At 40.2% G+C, this 14,355-nt stretch overlaps 1 long non-coding RNA gene across 1 annotated transcript; it reads left to right on the top strand.

The window, feature by feature from the left end:
* On the top strand, window positions 1-11,969 carry LOC140600218 (uncharacterized). The gene is made up of 3 exons (XR_012003434.1): window positions 1-294; window positions 8,837-9,099; window positions 11,614-11,969. It is a non-coding gene; the product is annotated as an uncharacterized lncRNA (long non-coding RNA).
* The last annotated feature ends 2,386 nt before the right edge of the window (window positions 11,970-14,355 follow it).

The following is a 14,355-nucleotide window of genomic DNA, read 5'->3' as shown; positions in this document are numbered from 1 at the left end:
CTAACTTTTTCCCTATTTCTAACCTACCTCATAGGCCCTATTCAAATCCAGAAACCTCTTCAAACTGTTATTTTCTTTTTCTTTTCTTCCTCTTAGGACTTCATATTGCCTTTAAAATATGTATTCAAAGAGGGAGAGGCAAGCTGGGGGAAGAGTAGGGTCTCCAAATCACCTGTCTCCACCAAATTACCTAGAAAACCTTCAAATTATCCTGAAAATCTATGAATTCGGCCTGAGATTTAAAGAGAGACCAGCTGGAATGCTACAGTGAGAAGAGTTCGCGCTTCTATCAAGGTAGGAAGACGGGAAAAAAGAAATAAAGAAACAAAGGCCTCCAAGGGGGAGGGACCCCGCGAGGAGCCGGGCTGAGGCCGGGGCGAGTGTCCCCAGGACAGGAGAGCCCCGTCCCGGAGACGCAGGAGCTGCACCGACCTTCCCGGGGGAAAGGGGCTCGCAGGGAGTGGAGCAGGACCCAGGAGGGCGGGGATGCCCTCGGGCTCCCGGGGACAGTAACAGACACCTGCGCCCCGGGAGAGTGCGCCGAGCTCCCTAAGGGCTGCAGCGCGCACGGCGGGACCGGGAGCAGCTTGGGGGGGGGGGGTGCTCGGGGGCGGCTCCGCGGAGGGGGCTGCGGGGCGGGAGCGCGAATCCAACAGCGCAGGCCCCGGAGCACAGGGCGCCGGGACACGGCCCAGGATCCGGCCTCCCCCGGGACAGGCAGAGGCCGGGAGGGCCCAGGACCGCAAGGACGCTCCTGCCCCAGCTGAGCAGATCAGCGGCCCCGCCCCGGAGCCTCCAGGCCCTGCGGACAGAGAGCTGCGGAGGTACTGCGGGGCTGAATCCAGGGCTCCAGAGCTGGCCGCTGCCCCTGATGCTGTTGCTCCAGGGGCCTCACGGGGTAAACAACCCCCACTGAGCCCTGCACCAGGCAGGGGGCAGAGCAGCTCCCCCAACTGCTGACACCTGAAAATCAGCACAACAGGCCCCTTCCCCAGAAGACCAGCTAGACGGACAAGTCCCAGGGGAAGCCAAGGGACTTAAAGTACACAGAATCAGAAGATACTCCCCCGTGGTTCTTATTGTTTTGTTTTGTTTTGTTTTGCTTTTTGATTTGTTTCCTTCCCCCACCCCCATTTTTTTCGTTTTTTCTTTTTCTTTATCTTCTTTTTTTCGTTTTTTCTTCCTTTTTTTTCCTCTTTCTCTTTCTTTCCTTCTTTCTCTCCTCTCTTTTTCTCCTTTTCCCAATACAACTTGCTTTTGGCCACTCTGCACTGAGCAAAATGACTAGAAGGAAAACCTCACCTCAAAAGAAAGAATCAGAAACAGTCCTCTCTCCCACAGAGTTACAAAATCTGGATTACAATTCAATGTCAGAAAGCCAGTATAGAAGCACTATTATACAGCTACTGGTGGCTCTAGAAAAAAGCATAAAGGACTCAAGAGACTTCATGACTGCAGAATTTAGAGCTAATCAGGCAGAAATTAAAAATCAATTGAATGAGATGCAATCCAAACTAGAAGTCCTAACGACGAGGGTTACCGAGATGGAAGAACGAGTGAGTGACATAGAAGACAAGTTGATAGCAAAGAGGGAAGCTGAGGAAAAAAGAGACAAACAAAAGACCATGAAGATAGATTAAGGGAAATAAACGACAGCCTGAGGAAGAAAAACTTACATTTTATTGGTGTTCCCGAGGGCGCCGAAAGGGACAGAGGGCCAGAATATGTATTTGAACAAATACTAGCTGAAAACTTTCCTAATCTGGGAAGGGAAACAGGCATTCAGATCCAGGAAATAGAGAGATCCCCCCCTAAAATCAATAAAACCCGTTCAACACCTCGACATTTAATAGTGAAGCTTGCAAATTCCAAAGATAAAGAGAAGATCCTTAAAGCAGCAAGAGACAAGAAATCCCTGACTTTTATGGGGAGGAGTATTAGGGTAACAGCGGACCTCTCCACAGAGACCTGGCAGGCCAGAAAGGGCTGGCAGGATATATTCAGGGTCCTAAATGAGAAGAACATGCAACCAAGAATACTTTATCCAGCAAGGCTCTCATTCAAAATGGAAGGAGAGATAAAGAGCTTCCAAGACAGGCAGCAACTGAAAGAATATGTGACTTCCAAACCAGCTCTGCAAGAAATTTTAAGGGGGACTCTTAAAATTCCCCTTTAAGAAGTTCAGTGGAAGTTCTTTATAGATCTTGGAAACTAGCCCTTTATCTGATATGTCATTTGCAAATATCTTCTCCCATTCTGTAGGTTGTCTTTGAGTTTTGTTGACTGTATCCTTTGCTGTGCAAAAGCTTCTTATCTTGATGAAGTCCCAATAGTTCATTTTTGCTTTTGTTTCTTTTGCCTTCGTGGATGTATCTTGCAAGAAGTTACTATGGCCGAGTTCAAAAAAGATCTATAAAGAACTTCTTAAACTCAACACCAAAGAAACAAACAATCCAATCATGAAATGGGCAAAAGACATGAACAGAAATCTCACAGAGGAAGACATAGACATGGCCAACATGCATATGAGAAAATGCTCTGCATCACTTGCCATCAGGGAAATACAAATCAAAACTACAATGAGATACCACCTCACACCAGTGAGAATGGGGGAAATTAACAAGGCAGGAAACAACAAATGTTGGAGAGGATGCGGAGAAAAGGGAACCCTCTTACACTGTTGGTGGGAATGTGAACTGGTGCAGCCACTCTGGAAAACTGTGTGGAGGTTCCTCAAACAGTTAAAAATATACCTGCCCTACGACCCAGCTATTGCACTGTTGGGGATTTACCCCAAAGATACAAATGCAATGAAACGCCGGGACACCTGCACCCCGATGTTTCTAGCAGCAATGGCCACGATAGCCAAACTGTGGAAGGAGCCTCGGTGTCCAACGAAAGATGAATGGATAAAGAAGATGTGGTTTATGTATACAATGGAATATTACTCAGCTATTAGAAATGACAAATACCCACCATTTGCTTCAACGTGGATGGAACTGGAGGGTATTATGCTGAGTGAAGTAAGTCAGTCGGAGAAGGACAAACATTATATGTTCTCATTCATTTGGGGAATATAAATAATAGTGAAAGGGAAAATAAGGGAAGGGAGAAGAAATGTGTGGGAAATATCAGAAAGGGAGACAGAACGTAAAGACTGCTAACTCTGGGAAACGAACTAGGGGTGGTAGAAGGGGAGGAGGGCGGGGGGTGGGAGTGAATGGGTGACGGGCACTGGGTGTTATTCTGTATGTTAGTAAATTGAACACCAATAAAAAAATAAAAAAAAATAATAAAAAAAAAAAAAGAAGTTCAGTGGAACAATCCACAAAAACAAGGACTGAATAGATATCATGGTGACACTAAACTCATATCTATCAATGGTAACTCTGACGTGAACGGGCTTAATGACCCCATCAAAAGGCACAGGGTTTCAGATCGGATAAAAAAAGCAGGACCCATCTATTTGCTGTCTATAAGAGACTCATTTTAGACAGAAGGACACCTACAGCCTGAAAATAAAAGGTTGGAGAAACATTTACCATTCGAATGGTCCTCAAAAGAAAGCAGGGGTAGCCATCCTTATATCAGATAAACTAAAATTTACCCCGAAGACTGTAGTGAGAGATGAAGAGGGACACTATATCATACTTAAAGGATCTATTCAACAAGAGGACTTAACAATCCTCAATATATATGCCCCAAATGTGGGAGTGGCAAATATATCAATCAATTAATAAAGTGAAGAAATACTTAGATAATAATACACTTATACTTGGTGACTTCAATCTAGCTCTTTCTACCCTCGATAGGTCTTCTAAGCACAACATCTCCAAAGAAACGAGAGTTTAAATGATACACTGGACCAGATGGATTTCACAGATATCTACAGAACTTTACATCCAAACTCAACTGAATACACATTCTTCTCAAGTGCACATGGAACTTTCTCCAGAATAGACCACATACTGGGTCACAAATTGGGTCTGAACCGATACCAAAAGATTGGGATCGTCCCCTGCATATTCTCATACGATGATGACTTGAAATTAGAACTAAATCACAACAAGAAATTTGGAAGGACCTCAAACACGTGGAGGTTAAGGAACATCCTGCTAAAAGATAAAAGGGTCAACCAGGAAATTAAGGAAGAATTAAAAAGATTCATGGAAACTAATGAGAATGAAGATACAACCGTTCAAAATCTTTGGGATGCAGCAAAAGCAGTCCTAAGGGGGAAATACATCGCAATACAAGCATCCATTCAAAAACTGGAAAGAACTCAAATACAAAAGCTAACCTTACACATAAAGGAGCTAGAGAAAAAACAGCAAATAGATCCTACACCCAAGAGAAGAAGGGAGTTAATAAAGATTCGAGCAGAACTCAACGAAATCGAGACCAGAAGAACTGTGGAACAGATCAACAGAACCAAGAGTTGGTTCTTTGAAAGAATTAATAAGATAGATAAACCATTAGCCAGCCTTATTAAAAAGAAGAGAGAGAAGTCTCAAATTAATAAAATCATGAATGAGAAAGGAGAGATCACTACCAACACCAAGGAAATACAAACGATTTTAAAAACATATTATGAACAGCTATACGCCAATAAATTAGGCAATCTAGAAGAAATGGACACATTCCTGGAAAGCCACAAACTACCAAAACTGGAACAGGAAGAAATAGAAAACCGAACAGGCCAATAACCAGGGAGGAAATTGAAGTAGTCATCAAAAACCTCCCAAGACACAAAAGTCCAGGGCCAGATGGCTTCCCAGGGGAATTCTATCAAACGTTTAAAGAAGAAACCATACCTATTCTCCTAAAGCTGTTTGGAAAGATAGAAAGAGATGGAGTACTTCCAAATTCGTTCTATGAGGCCAGCATCACCTTAATTCCAAAACCAGACAAAGACCCCACCAAAAAGGAGAATTACAGACCAATATCCCTGATGAACATGGATGCAAAAATTCTCAACAAGATACTGGCCAATAGGATCCAACAGTACATTAAGAAAATTATTCACCATGACCAAGTAGGATTTATCCCCGGGACACAAGGCTGGTTCAACACTCGCAAAAACAATCAATGTGATTCATCATATCAGCAAGAGAAAAACCAAGAACCATATGATCCTCTCATTAGATGCAGAGCAAGCATTTGACAAATACAGCATCCATTTCTGATCAAAACTCTTCAGAGTGTAGGGATAGAGGGAACATTCCTCAACATCTTAAAAGCCATCTATGAAAAGCCCACAGCAAATATCATTCTCAATGGGGAAGCACTGGAAGCCTTTCCCCTAAGATCAGGAACAAGACAGGGATGTCCACTCTCACCACTGCTATTCAACATAGTACTGGAAGTCCTAGCCTCAGCAATCAGACAACAAAAAGACATTAAAGGCATTCAAATTGGCAAAGAAGAAGTCAAACTCTCCCTCTTCGCCGATGACATGATACTCTACATAGAAAACCCAAAAGTCTCCACCCCAAGATTGCTAGAACTCATACAGCAATTCGGTAGCGTGGCAGGATACAAAATCAATGCCCAGAAATCAGTGGCATTTCTATACACTAACAATGAGACTGAAGAAAGAGAAATTAAGGAGTCAATCCCATTTACAATTGGACCCAAAAGCATAAGATACCTAGGAATAAACCTAACCAAAGATGTAAAGGATCTATACCCTAAAAACTATAGAACACTTCTGAAAGAAATTAAGGAAGACACAAAGAGATGGAAAAATATTCCATGCTCATGGATTGGCAGAATTAATATTGTGAAAATGTCAATGTTACCCAGGGCAATATACACGTTTAATGCAATCCCTATCAAAATACCATGGACTTTCTTCAGAGAGTTAGAACAAATTATTTTAAGATTTGTGTGGAATCAGAAAAGACCCCGAATAGCCAGGGGAATTTTAAAAAAGAACACCATAGCTGGGGACATCACAATGCCAGATTTCAGGTTGTACTACAAAGCTGTGGTCATCAAGACAATGTGGTCCTGGCACAAAAACAGACACATAGATCAATGGAACAGAATAGAGAACCCAGAAGTGGATCCTGAACTTTATGGTCAACTAATATTCGATAAAGGAGGAAAGACTATCCATTGGAAGAAAGACAGTCTCTTCAATAAATGGTGCTGGGAAAATTGGACATCCACATGCAGAAGAATGAAACTAGACCACTCTCTTGCACCAGCCACAAAGATAAACTCAAAATGGATGAAAGATCTAAATGTGAGACAAGATTCCATCAAAATCCTAGAGGAGAACACAGGCAACACCCTTTTTGAACTCGGCCACAGTAACTTCTTACAAGATATTTCCATGAAGGCAAAAGAAACAAAAGCAAAAATGAACTATTGGGACTTCATCAAGATAAGAAGCTTTTGCACAGCAAAGGATACAGTCAACAAAACTAAAAGACAACCTACAGAATGGGAGAAGATATTTGCAAATGACGTAACAGATAAAGGGCTAGTTTCCAAGATCTATAAAGGACTTATTAAACTCAACACCAAAGAAACAAACAATCCAATCATGAAATGGGCAAAAGACATGAACAGAAATCTCACAGAGGAAGACATAGACATGGCCAACACGCACATGAGAAAATGCTCTGCATCACTTGCCATCAGGGAAATACAAATCAAAACCACAATGAGGGGCAGCCTGGGTGGGTCAGCGGTTTAGCCCTGCCATCAGCCCAGGGCGTGATCCTGGAGACCCGGGATCGAGTCCCTCGTCAGGCTCCCTGCATGGAGCCTGCTTCTCCCTCTGACTGTGTCTCTGCCTCTCTCTCTCTGTGTGTGTCTCTCATGAATAAGTAAATAAAATCTTAAAAAAAAACAACAACAACAAAAAAAAAAACACCACAATGAGATACCACCTCACACCAGTGAGAATGGGGAAAATTAACAAGGCAGGAAACAACAAATGTTGAATAGGATGCGGAGAAAAGGAACCCTCTTACACTGTTGGTGGGAATGTGAACTGGTGCAGCCACTCTGGAAAACTGTGTGGAGGTTCCTCAAACAGTTAAAAATAGACCTGCCCTACGACCCAGCAATTGCACTGTTGGGGATTTACCCCAAAGATACAGATGCAATGAAACACCGGGACACCTGCACCCCGATGTTTATAGCAGCAATGGCCATGATAGCCAAACTGTGGAAGGAGCCTCGGTGTCCAACGAAAGATGAATGGATAAAGAAGATATGGTCTATGTATACAATGGAATATTACTCAGCTATTAGAAATGACAAATACCCACCATTTGCTTCAACGTGGATGGAACTGGAGGGTATTGTGCTGAGTGAAGGAAGTCAGTTGGAGAAGGACAAACATTATATGTTCTCATTCATTTGGGGAATATAAATAAAAGTGAAAGGGAATATAAGGGAAGGGAGAAGAAATGTGTGGGAAATATCAGAAAGGGAGACATAACGTAAAGACTCCTAACTCTGGGAAACGAACTAGGGGTGATAGAAGGGGAGGAGGGCGGGGGGTGGGAGTGATTGGGTGACAGGCACTGGGTTTATTCTGTATGTTGGTAAATTGAACACCAATAAAAAATAAAATAAAATAAAATAAAATAAAATAAAATAAAATAAAATAAAATAAAATAAAATAAAAAAATAAAATAAGTATTCAACACCTTGTATGTATATATTTTCTTGTCCAATTCCCATGATATTTGGGTCTCGCTTCTTCATCTGGGTTGTGGTCTCCTTAAGGACCGAGACTAGAACGTTGTATAATTCCCACAATGGCTAGCTTAGCATCAAGCACACTGTAAGAGCTCAATAGATGTCAGTTGGTATATGAGCAACTCCCTTCCCACTGCACTGTAGCCTAAGGGAAATATGGGGTTGCCTATTCTAATTAGAATTAGCTCAAGGAGGTCAAATGTCCAATGTATTCTTTTTGTTTATAATGTTGACATTCACAAAACTCATGCTTTTTGTCACCTTCCTCCAGCCTTCCTCACAACTTTACAGATGGCTGTGGTTGCTAAATATCCATTTATTTTACTAGAACTACTTACTGGAAAGAGTCACTAGTTACATTTTAATATAAGGCTTTAAATCAAAAAAAGAAAGAAAGAAAGAAAGAAAGAAAGAAAGAAAGAAAGAAAGAAAGAAAGAAAGAAAGAAAGAAAGGGAAATATTTTCTTATCCTTGATATGTTGATGAGAAAATGGAGATACAGCAATTTCAAGTGGCTTCTTCAAGTGCATGCATTTAGTAACTAGCACAGGTGAGATCCAAACCATTCATCTGGCCTACAGCCAGTAGTCTCCAGAATGAAACCAGTGCTTATTCCACTAAGCCTCATTGCCCCTCAATTACTTTAAGGCCAAATTCCAATTAAAATCCAGTTCACTTGAAAATATATATCAACAATAAATAGTAGCAATGTCTCAAATCTTATCATTTGAGACATTATTAATGTCTCAAATCTTAACCATTTCCTCTATGTTGCTTTCATAAAAAAATAGAATTCTAGACTTCAAGGCTATGATTTGTCCACCTATTTTAACCTCCAAACCAGCTATTCCCTTAATTGAGCCAATCTTTGTAACACTTCCATTTTTCTGTCAGAGGTATTGCAGTTCCTTTTTACTGAATTGAATATGAGGATTGTGACTGAAATTAGTTAGGGAGATATAGTGGCAAGTGCACTACGGCTACTTGCAAAATGCAATTAAGTCCTGGGATGGTGGCCAAGAGCCCTGGCAGGCAGAGACTTGAAACCAGGGAAAGGATTATATTGCAGCCGTATTAGTACCATCTAAATGCTGTTTCAACTTTCTCCTTTCAGCCATACTGGTTGTGCTGGCAGGGACTTGATGCTTCCAACACAAGAGCAAGAGCCAAGCGAATTTATCATCAGATTGAATTTGTTTGTGTTTGAATTAGTCTCAGATCTGGCCATGAAAAATTATTGCCTTTACACCTCTGCTGTTGTTCCAGATGTTCCAGGGCTTGTAGGGTGTTATGCTGCTGATTCAGCCCTGGCCCTAACACTGGGAAATGATGGCCAACCAACCTTTGGAAGTCCATCCCCAAGTCAACTGTTAATAGGTTTGTATGTGTTCCAGACATTGGGACTTTAGAAAAAAATACGTAGACATTACACTGAGAGAGAAATGAGCGGCATTTAAATTCCTTTTCATGGTAAGGGGAATTGGGATACCAGACTATAAAATGTGGTTTAAAAAAATGTGGTGGTTATTTGTAGGAGGAAATCCCTTTTTTCCAAATATGTTCTCTATTTTTGCCTGCAATTCTGTATTAGTTACAGTAGAAAGTATCATTTACTTCAGACTCTTTTTAAAAGCAAATTCTCTTGAAATGGGGGGTTACGTTGGCACTAACACATCAGTGTGGATGTCAGCTTGGATAAGGTAAATATGCAAAGGAGAGGTTATGCAGGCTGAGGCAGATCTAATGCTGAAAGAGTAGCTTCAATTTTTTTCCCCAGAGCGTAAAGTGTTAACACGTAACATGTTGAAACTTAAATACATCTTGTTAAGCCAACATTCCTCAAGAATTGGTGTTTTAACCAGTTCACTAAATGTGAATATAAAGATATATATATACACACAAGATATAAACTGCAATTAACCAGATAACTCACAAAATACCTTATAGTTGGATTAACTATTTAAAAATTCTCTCACTAAAGATATTTACTTCCTTCAGGTTACTCTGCAAATGCCCACTATTCACTTTCTTTACTTTAACAGAAATTTGCATTTCTATTTGCAAGATGCTAGAGTTACATCTATATCTTTGCTCTGAGTGCTAGATCTAGCAGCCTTAAGAAATCCAGCATTTAGTTATATGAGATAAATAAGTTTTGGATATCTACTACACAGTATAATGCCCAGAGCTAACAATACTGTATTATATACTTAAAATTTGCTAAGAAGGTATTATTATTATTTGCTAAGAAGATATTATGTTACGTGTTCTACTACTACTACTACTACTACTACTAGGAAAAGAAGGAAACTTTGGGAGGTGATAAATATATTTGCAGCTTTGGTAGGGATGATGGTTTCGTGAGTGTATACTTATCCCAAAACTCATGAAATTATACTCATTAAATGTGTACAACTCAATAGGTAAGTAATTTCCTATTATAATAACACAAACGCCAACATAAAAAAAAATTCCCACAGAAATTTCTCAGTAATTCCCCACTTGGGATAAAATAAGGTAATCAAACCACTTTTTATATGTCAACCATACATCAGTAAGATTTAAAAAAAAAAAAAATTCAATGTTCTGCAGTCCGTCTGTGCTGTGGAATCTTGCCTGTACTGCAGAACTGGGAGCGGAAGAGCAAAACGAAGTTTAGAGCCCAGCTCTCAACGGTATTGTTCATGTGAAAATACAGATGCCACGTATTGTTCATGTGAAAATACAGATGCCATAGTACATCCAGGATAACAATCTGATTTGTAGCAACTGTGTTTCCACTTTAACCATTTGACTTCTAAGTCATGTGATCAATACACATTGCCAATCCTTCTCCATCTCTCACCTTTCCTGTCCCAAGCACCTGTACCATGGGCCACCACCACAGATTATGACATTAAAGAGGAAAAAGGGACAAAGAGAAGATCATGGAAGTGGTGCCTCTTTAAAGGTGAAAAAAATCCCATGCTCCATTGACTCCCCTACTCAGAACTATTGGTCTTTCTGCAGCCTTTTCTCTTCTTTCCTAGAGGACATCCCTTTTCCCTGCATTGTCTTCAGAAATGTTCCCCCAGGGGCACCTGGGTGGCTCAGTCAGTTAAATTTCTGCCTTCAACTCAGGTCATGATCTCAGGGTCCTGGGATGCAGCATTGCATTGCCCTGGGCTCCCTGCTGAGTAGGGAGCTTCCCCCTCTGCCCCATCCCTCCACCCCACTGTACCCCACCCATGCTCTCTGTCTCACTTTAATAAGTAAATAAATCTTAAAAAAATAAAAGAAACATTTCTCCATTTCAATGAATCATATGGAATGGAGCAATGGAATGATATTCAACCAAATACAAACTTAGTTTCAGTCCTTTAACCCATTTGCAGTGAAAACCCAGATAATCAAGTCAGGTACCTGGATGCCATCTCTATACCACCTAGAAAAGAGGTGTGCTCATTTCAGCTGAAGGAACTCTAGGCCTATCCTGCCCTGCTATCTGACCATGTCTCCACTCATAACACTTCAATGGGATTGAAGAGATTCACAAAGAGGATATTTGATTACCACACTTATCCTTAGTAAGAAATTGCTGAGAAATTTCTGTGTAATTTTCTAGGCTGATGTTTTGTGTTAGTACAATGGGAAATTATTTACCTATTAAATTTTTTTAAATGCTGCAGGTGCCTGAAATCTCACCATCAGACATTTTTCCTTTGGATTAAACATTACTCTCTGCCTTTCCTTAAAATAAAAATACCAATAGTATGGGTCCAAAAAAATCAGTCCTTATCCCCCTCTCGCCAGCTCCTGAGAGCCAAAGGTCCTGCATACCACCACCACTGTGGTAAACTGAATAATGCCCCCCAAAAATGTCCATGACCTAATTATCTGATCTGTCAAAAGGGACTTTTGATTAAATGGAAGATCTTGACACGTGGAAATTATCTTGAATTAACCAGAGAGGCCCAATAAAATCACAAGAGTCCTTATAAGAGAGAGTTTTAAGAGTCAGAGATAAAGACTGGAAGATGCTACAATCCTGATTTTGAAGATGGAAGAAGGGCCTATAAGCCAATGAATGCAGACAGCATGCAAAAACTGGAAAAGACAAGAAAACAGATTCCCTCCCGGAGACTCGAGAAGCAACGCAGCTCTGCTGAAACCATGATTTTAGGACTTCTGACCTCCAGAGTTGTAGGATTATAAAATTGTGTTGTGTTAAGCCACTAAATTTGTGGTAATTAGTTGCAGCAGGCATAGGAGACTAATACAGCTGCAGAGTTTATACTCCTTTATGTGGGTCAGCGTTGTTTATGTTGGTTGCGCTTTGTCATTATTTTTAATCAGCATAACTTCATTCAAATTATTCACTTTAATACATTATCCCATAACTAGAAGGTGATACTTCTAAAGCTGGAGATTATGACAAGCAGGTTAAAACTTTGGCTCTAGAGCCATACATATAGGGGTTTGAATCCCTTCTTTGAAATATTATAGATCTGTGACCTCGAACAAGATACTCTATCAGATTCCAGCTTCTCATCTACAATAATGTTATACTAATTTCATAAGGTCAATGAGAGATTAAATAAAATAATTTGTATGTGAGAACTTAACAGAAGTTACCATATAGTAGGCACTCAACAAACAGTAGCTATTTTTGATGTTAAAAGGAATGATTCAATCAACTGAAGAGATAAAGAGGAAGTACAACCCAAGTTAAGCTTGAAAATTTAGGTAAATTTGGGAGAGCCTTTCAGAAGTGAAGGTATCACGTTGGGAATTATGGGCTTTGGGATAGGGACTTGAGTTTGCCACTTATTGGGTCATTTTAGGCAAGTTATTTTACTTCTCTGACCCCCAATTTCTTCAGCTATAATTTGTAAAATAATACCTACCTCTTAGGATCCTTTAAAGAATTAAATAGGAATATATATATATATATATATATATATATATATATATATATATATAGCCTTGGGAAAAGCTCAGCACAGAATGCAATCAATGAGGCTAGGAAGGTAACAGAGGCCAAGATACAGGGCAGGTTTTTGAAACAAACTGGTAAACAGTCTGTGGAGCCAAGAGACTGAAGGAGAATAGGTGACAAAACCAGAGGGTAGATTGTGACCAGATTATAAGGAGTCCCAGGTTCCTAGCTAGGATTTCTGGGCCCAAAGCATTGAAAATTATTTTTGTAATAAAAGCTATCAAATATAAGCCACAGAAGGTTTTATGTAACACTATAAATTTCTGTCAGTTTGCCCATAATGCAAATGATAGATAGAGGACTTTATAGAGAGGCACTCAGGTAACTCTATAGGTCAATGTTTTCGAAGTTTCTTAGCATGCATTACATGTATTCTCTTAGCATGTATTACACGCATTACAATACATTCCATTGTAAAAAGTTAAATATTGCAGAATCTCAACGTGTAAATCACAAAATGCTTAAATATAAATTTATACCATATTTCAAAGTTAAACATATTCATTAAGTCGATATGTGTTGGCTACCTATCATTTATTTTTTTAAAATATTTTTATTTATTTATTCATGAGAGACACAGAGAGAGAGAGAGAGAGAGGCAGAGACACAGGCAGAGGGAGAAGCAGGCTCCACGCAGGAAACCCATCCTGGGACTCGATCCCAGGTCTCCAGGATCACACCCTGGGCTGAAGGTGGCGCTAAACCGCTGAGCCACCTGGGCTGCCCAGCTACCTATCATTTAAACAGAGATAAAATAATGAGCAAAGGACTGAGTCCCTGTGTTTATGGAGCCTGGTCTCATAGAAGAGACATACACAAAATTTATATATATATATATACACACACACACTTTATATCATATAATATATAATCACATGATATGTATGCATATTTTATACATCCTATGAAAGGGAAGCATAAAAGGTTGTGATAACATATTCCAGGAAGACTTGATACAATCTGTTATAAACTTGCATCCCCTAAAATTTATATATTGCAAATCTAACACCCAATGTGATGATATTTGGAGGTGGGGCCGATAGGAGGTAATTAGCTTTAGATGAGGTCATGCGGGGGTGGCCCTCATGATGGAGTTAGAACTGGAATAAGAAGAAATACCAGAGAGCTTGCTCTCTTGCTCTCTCTCTTTCTTCTATGTGTGGACGCAATGAAAAGATGGTCATCTGCAAAGCTAGGTAGAGAGGTCTCATTAGAAACTGACCATGGTGACATCCTGATCTTGGACTTTTTTGGAAATTCCACAACTGTAAGAAAATGTCTTTTTTAAGCCACTCGTTTATGGCGTTTTGTCATGACAGTCAAATAGATCTATACAGCCTAGGGAGTCTGTATCCTTGACATCTATTCCTCTCTCTACTCTGAAGGAAGGGCAGGACTCACTCTGCCTATAGGCTGTGAAATGGGCCCCTGAGCATGGTAAGCCAATTCAAGGCAAACTTTCCTCCAACCTGGAACAACTGCCTCCTTCTCTGACCTGGCATATTACCTCCTCAACATCAGTTGAACTCACATGCCCTTGGCAATCATAATTCTCACACTTAGCAGTCTCCTTATGTTATATTAATGTTATATTATGTTATATTAATGTTATATATATTGTTAAATGGTGAGCATGATATAATCTCCTTTATCAT

The sequence above is a fragment of the Canis lupus genome, chromosome 11 (genome assembly GCF_048164855.1).
Source record: "Canis lupus baileyi chromosome 11, mCanLup2.hap1, whole genome shotgun sequence".
NCBI lineage: Eukaryota > Metazoa > Chordata > Mammalia > Carnivora > Canidae > Canis > Canis lupus.
Note: the sequence above shows the minus strand (reverse complement) of the source record. Positions and strands in the feature narration are given on the sequence as shown.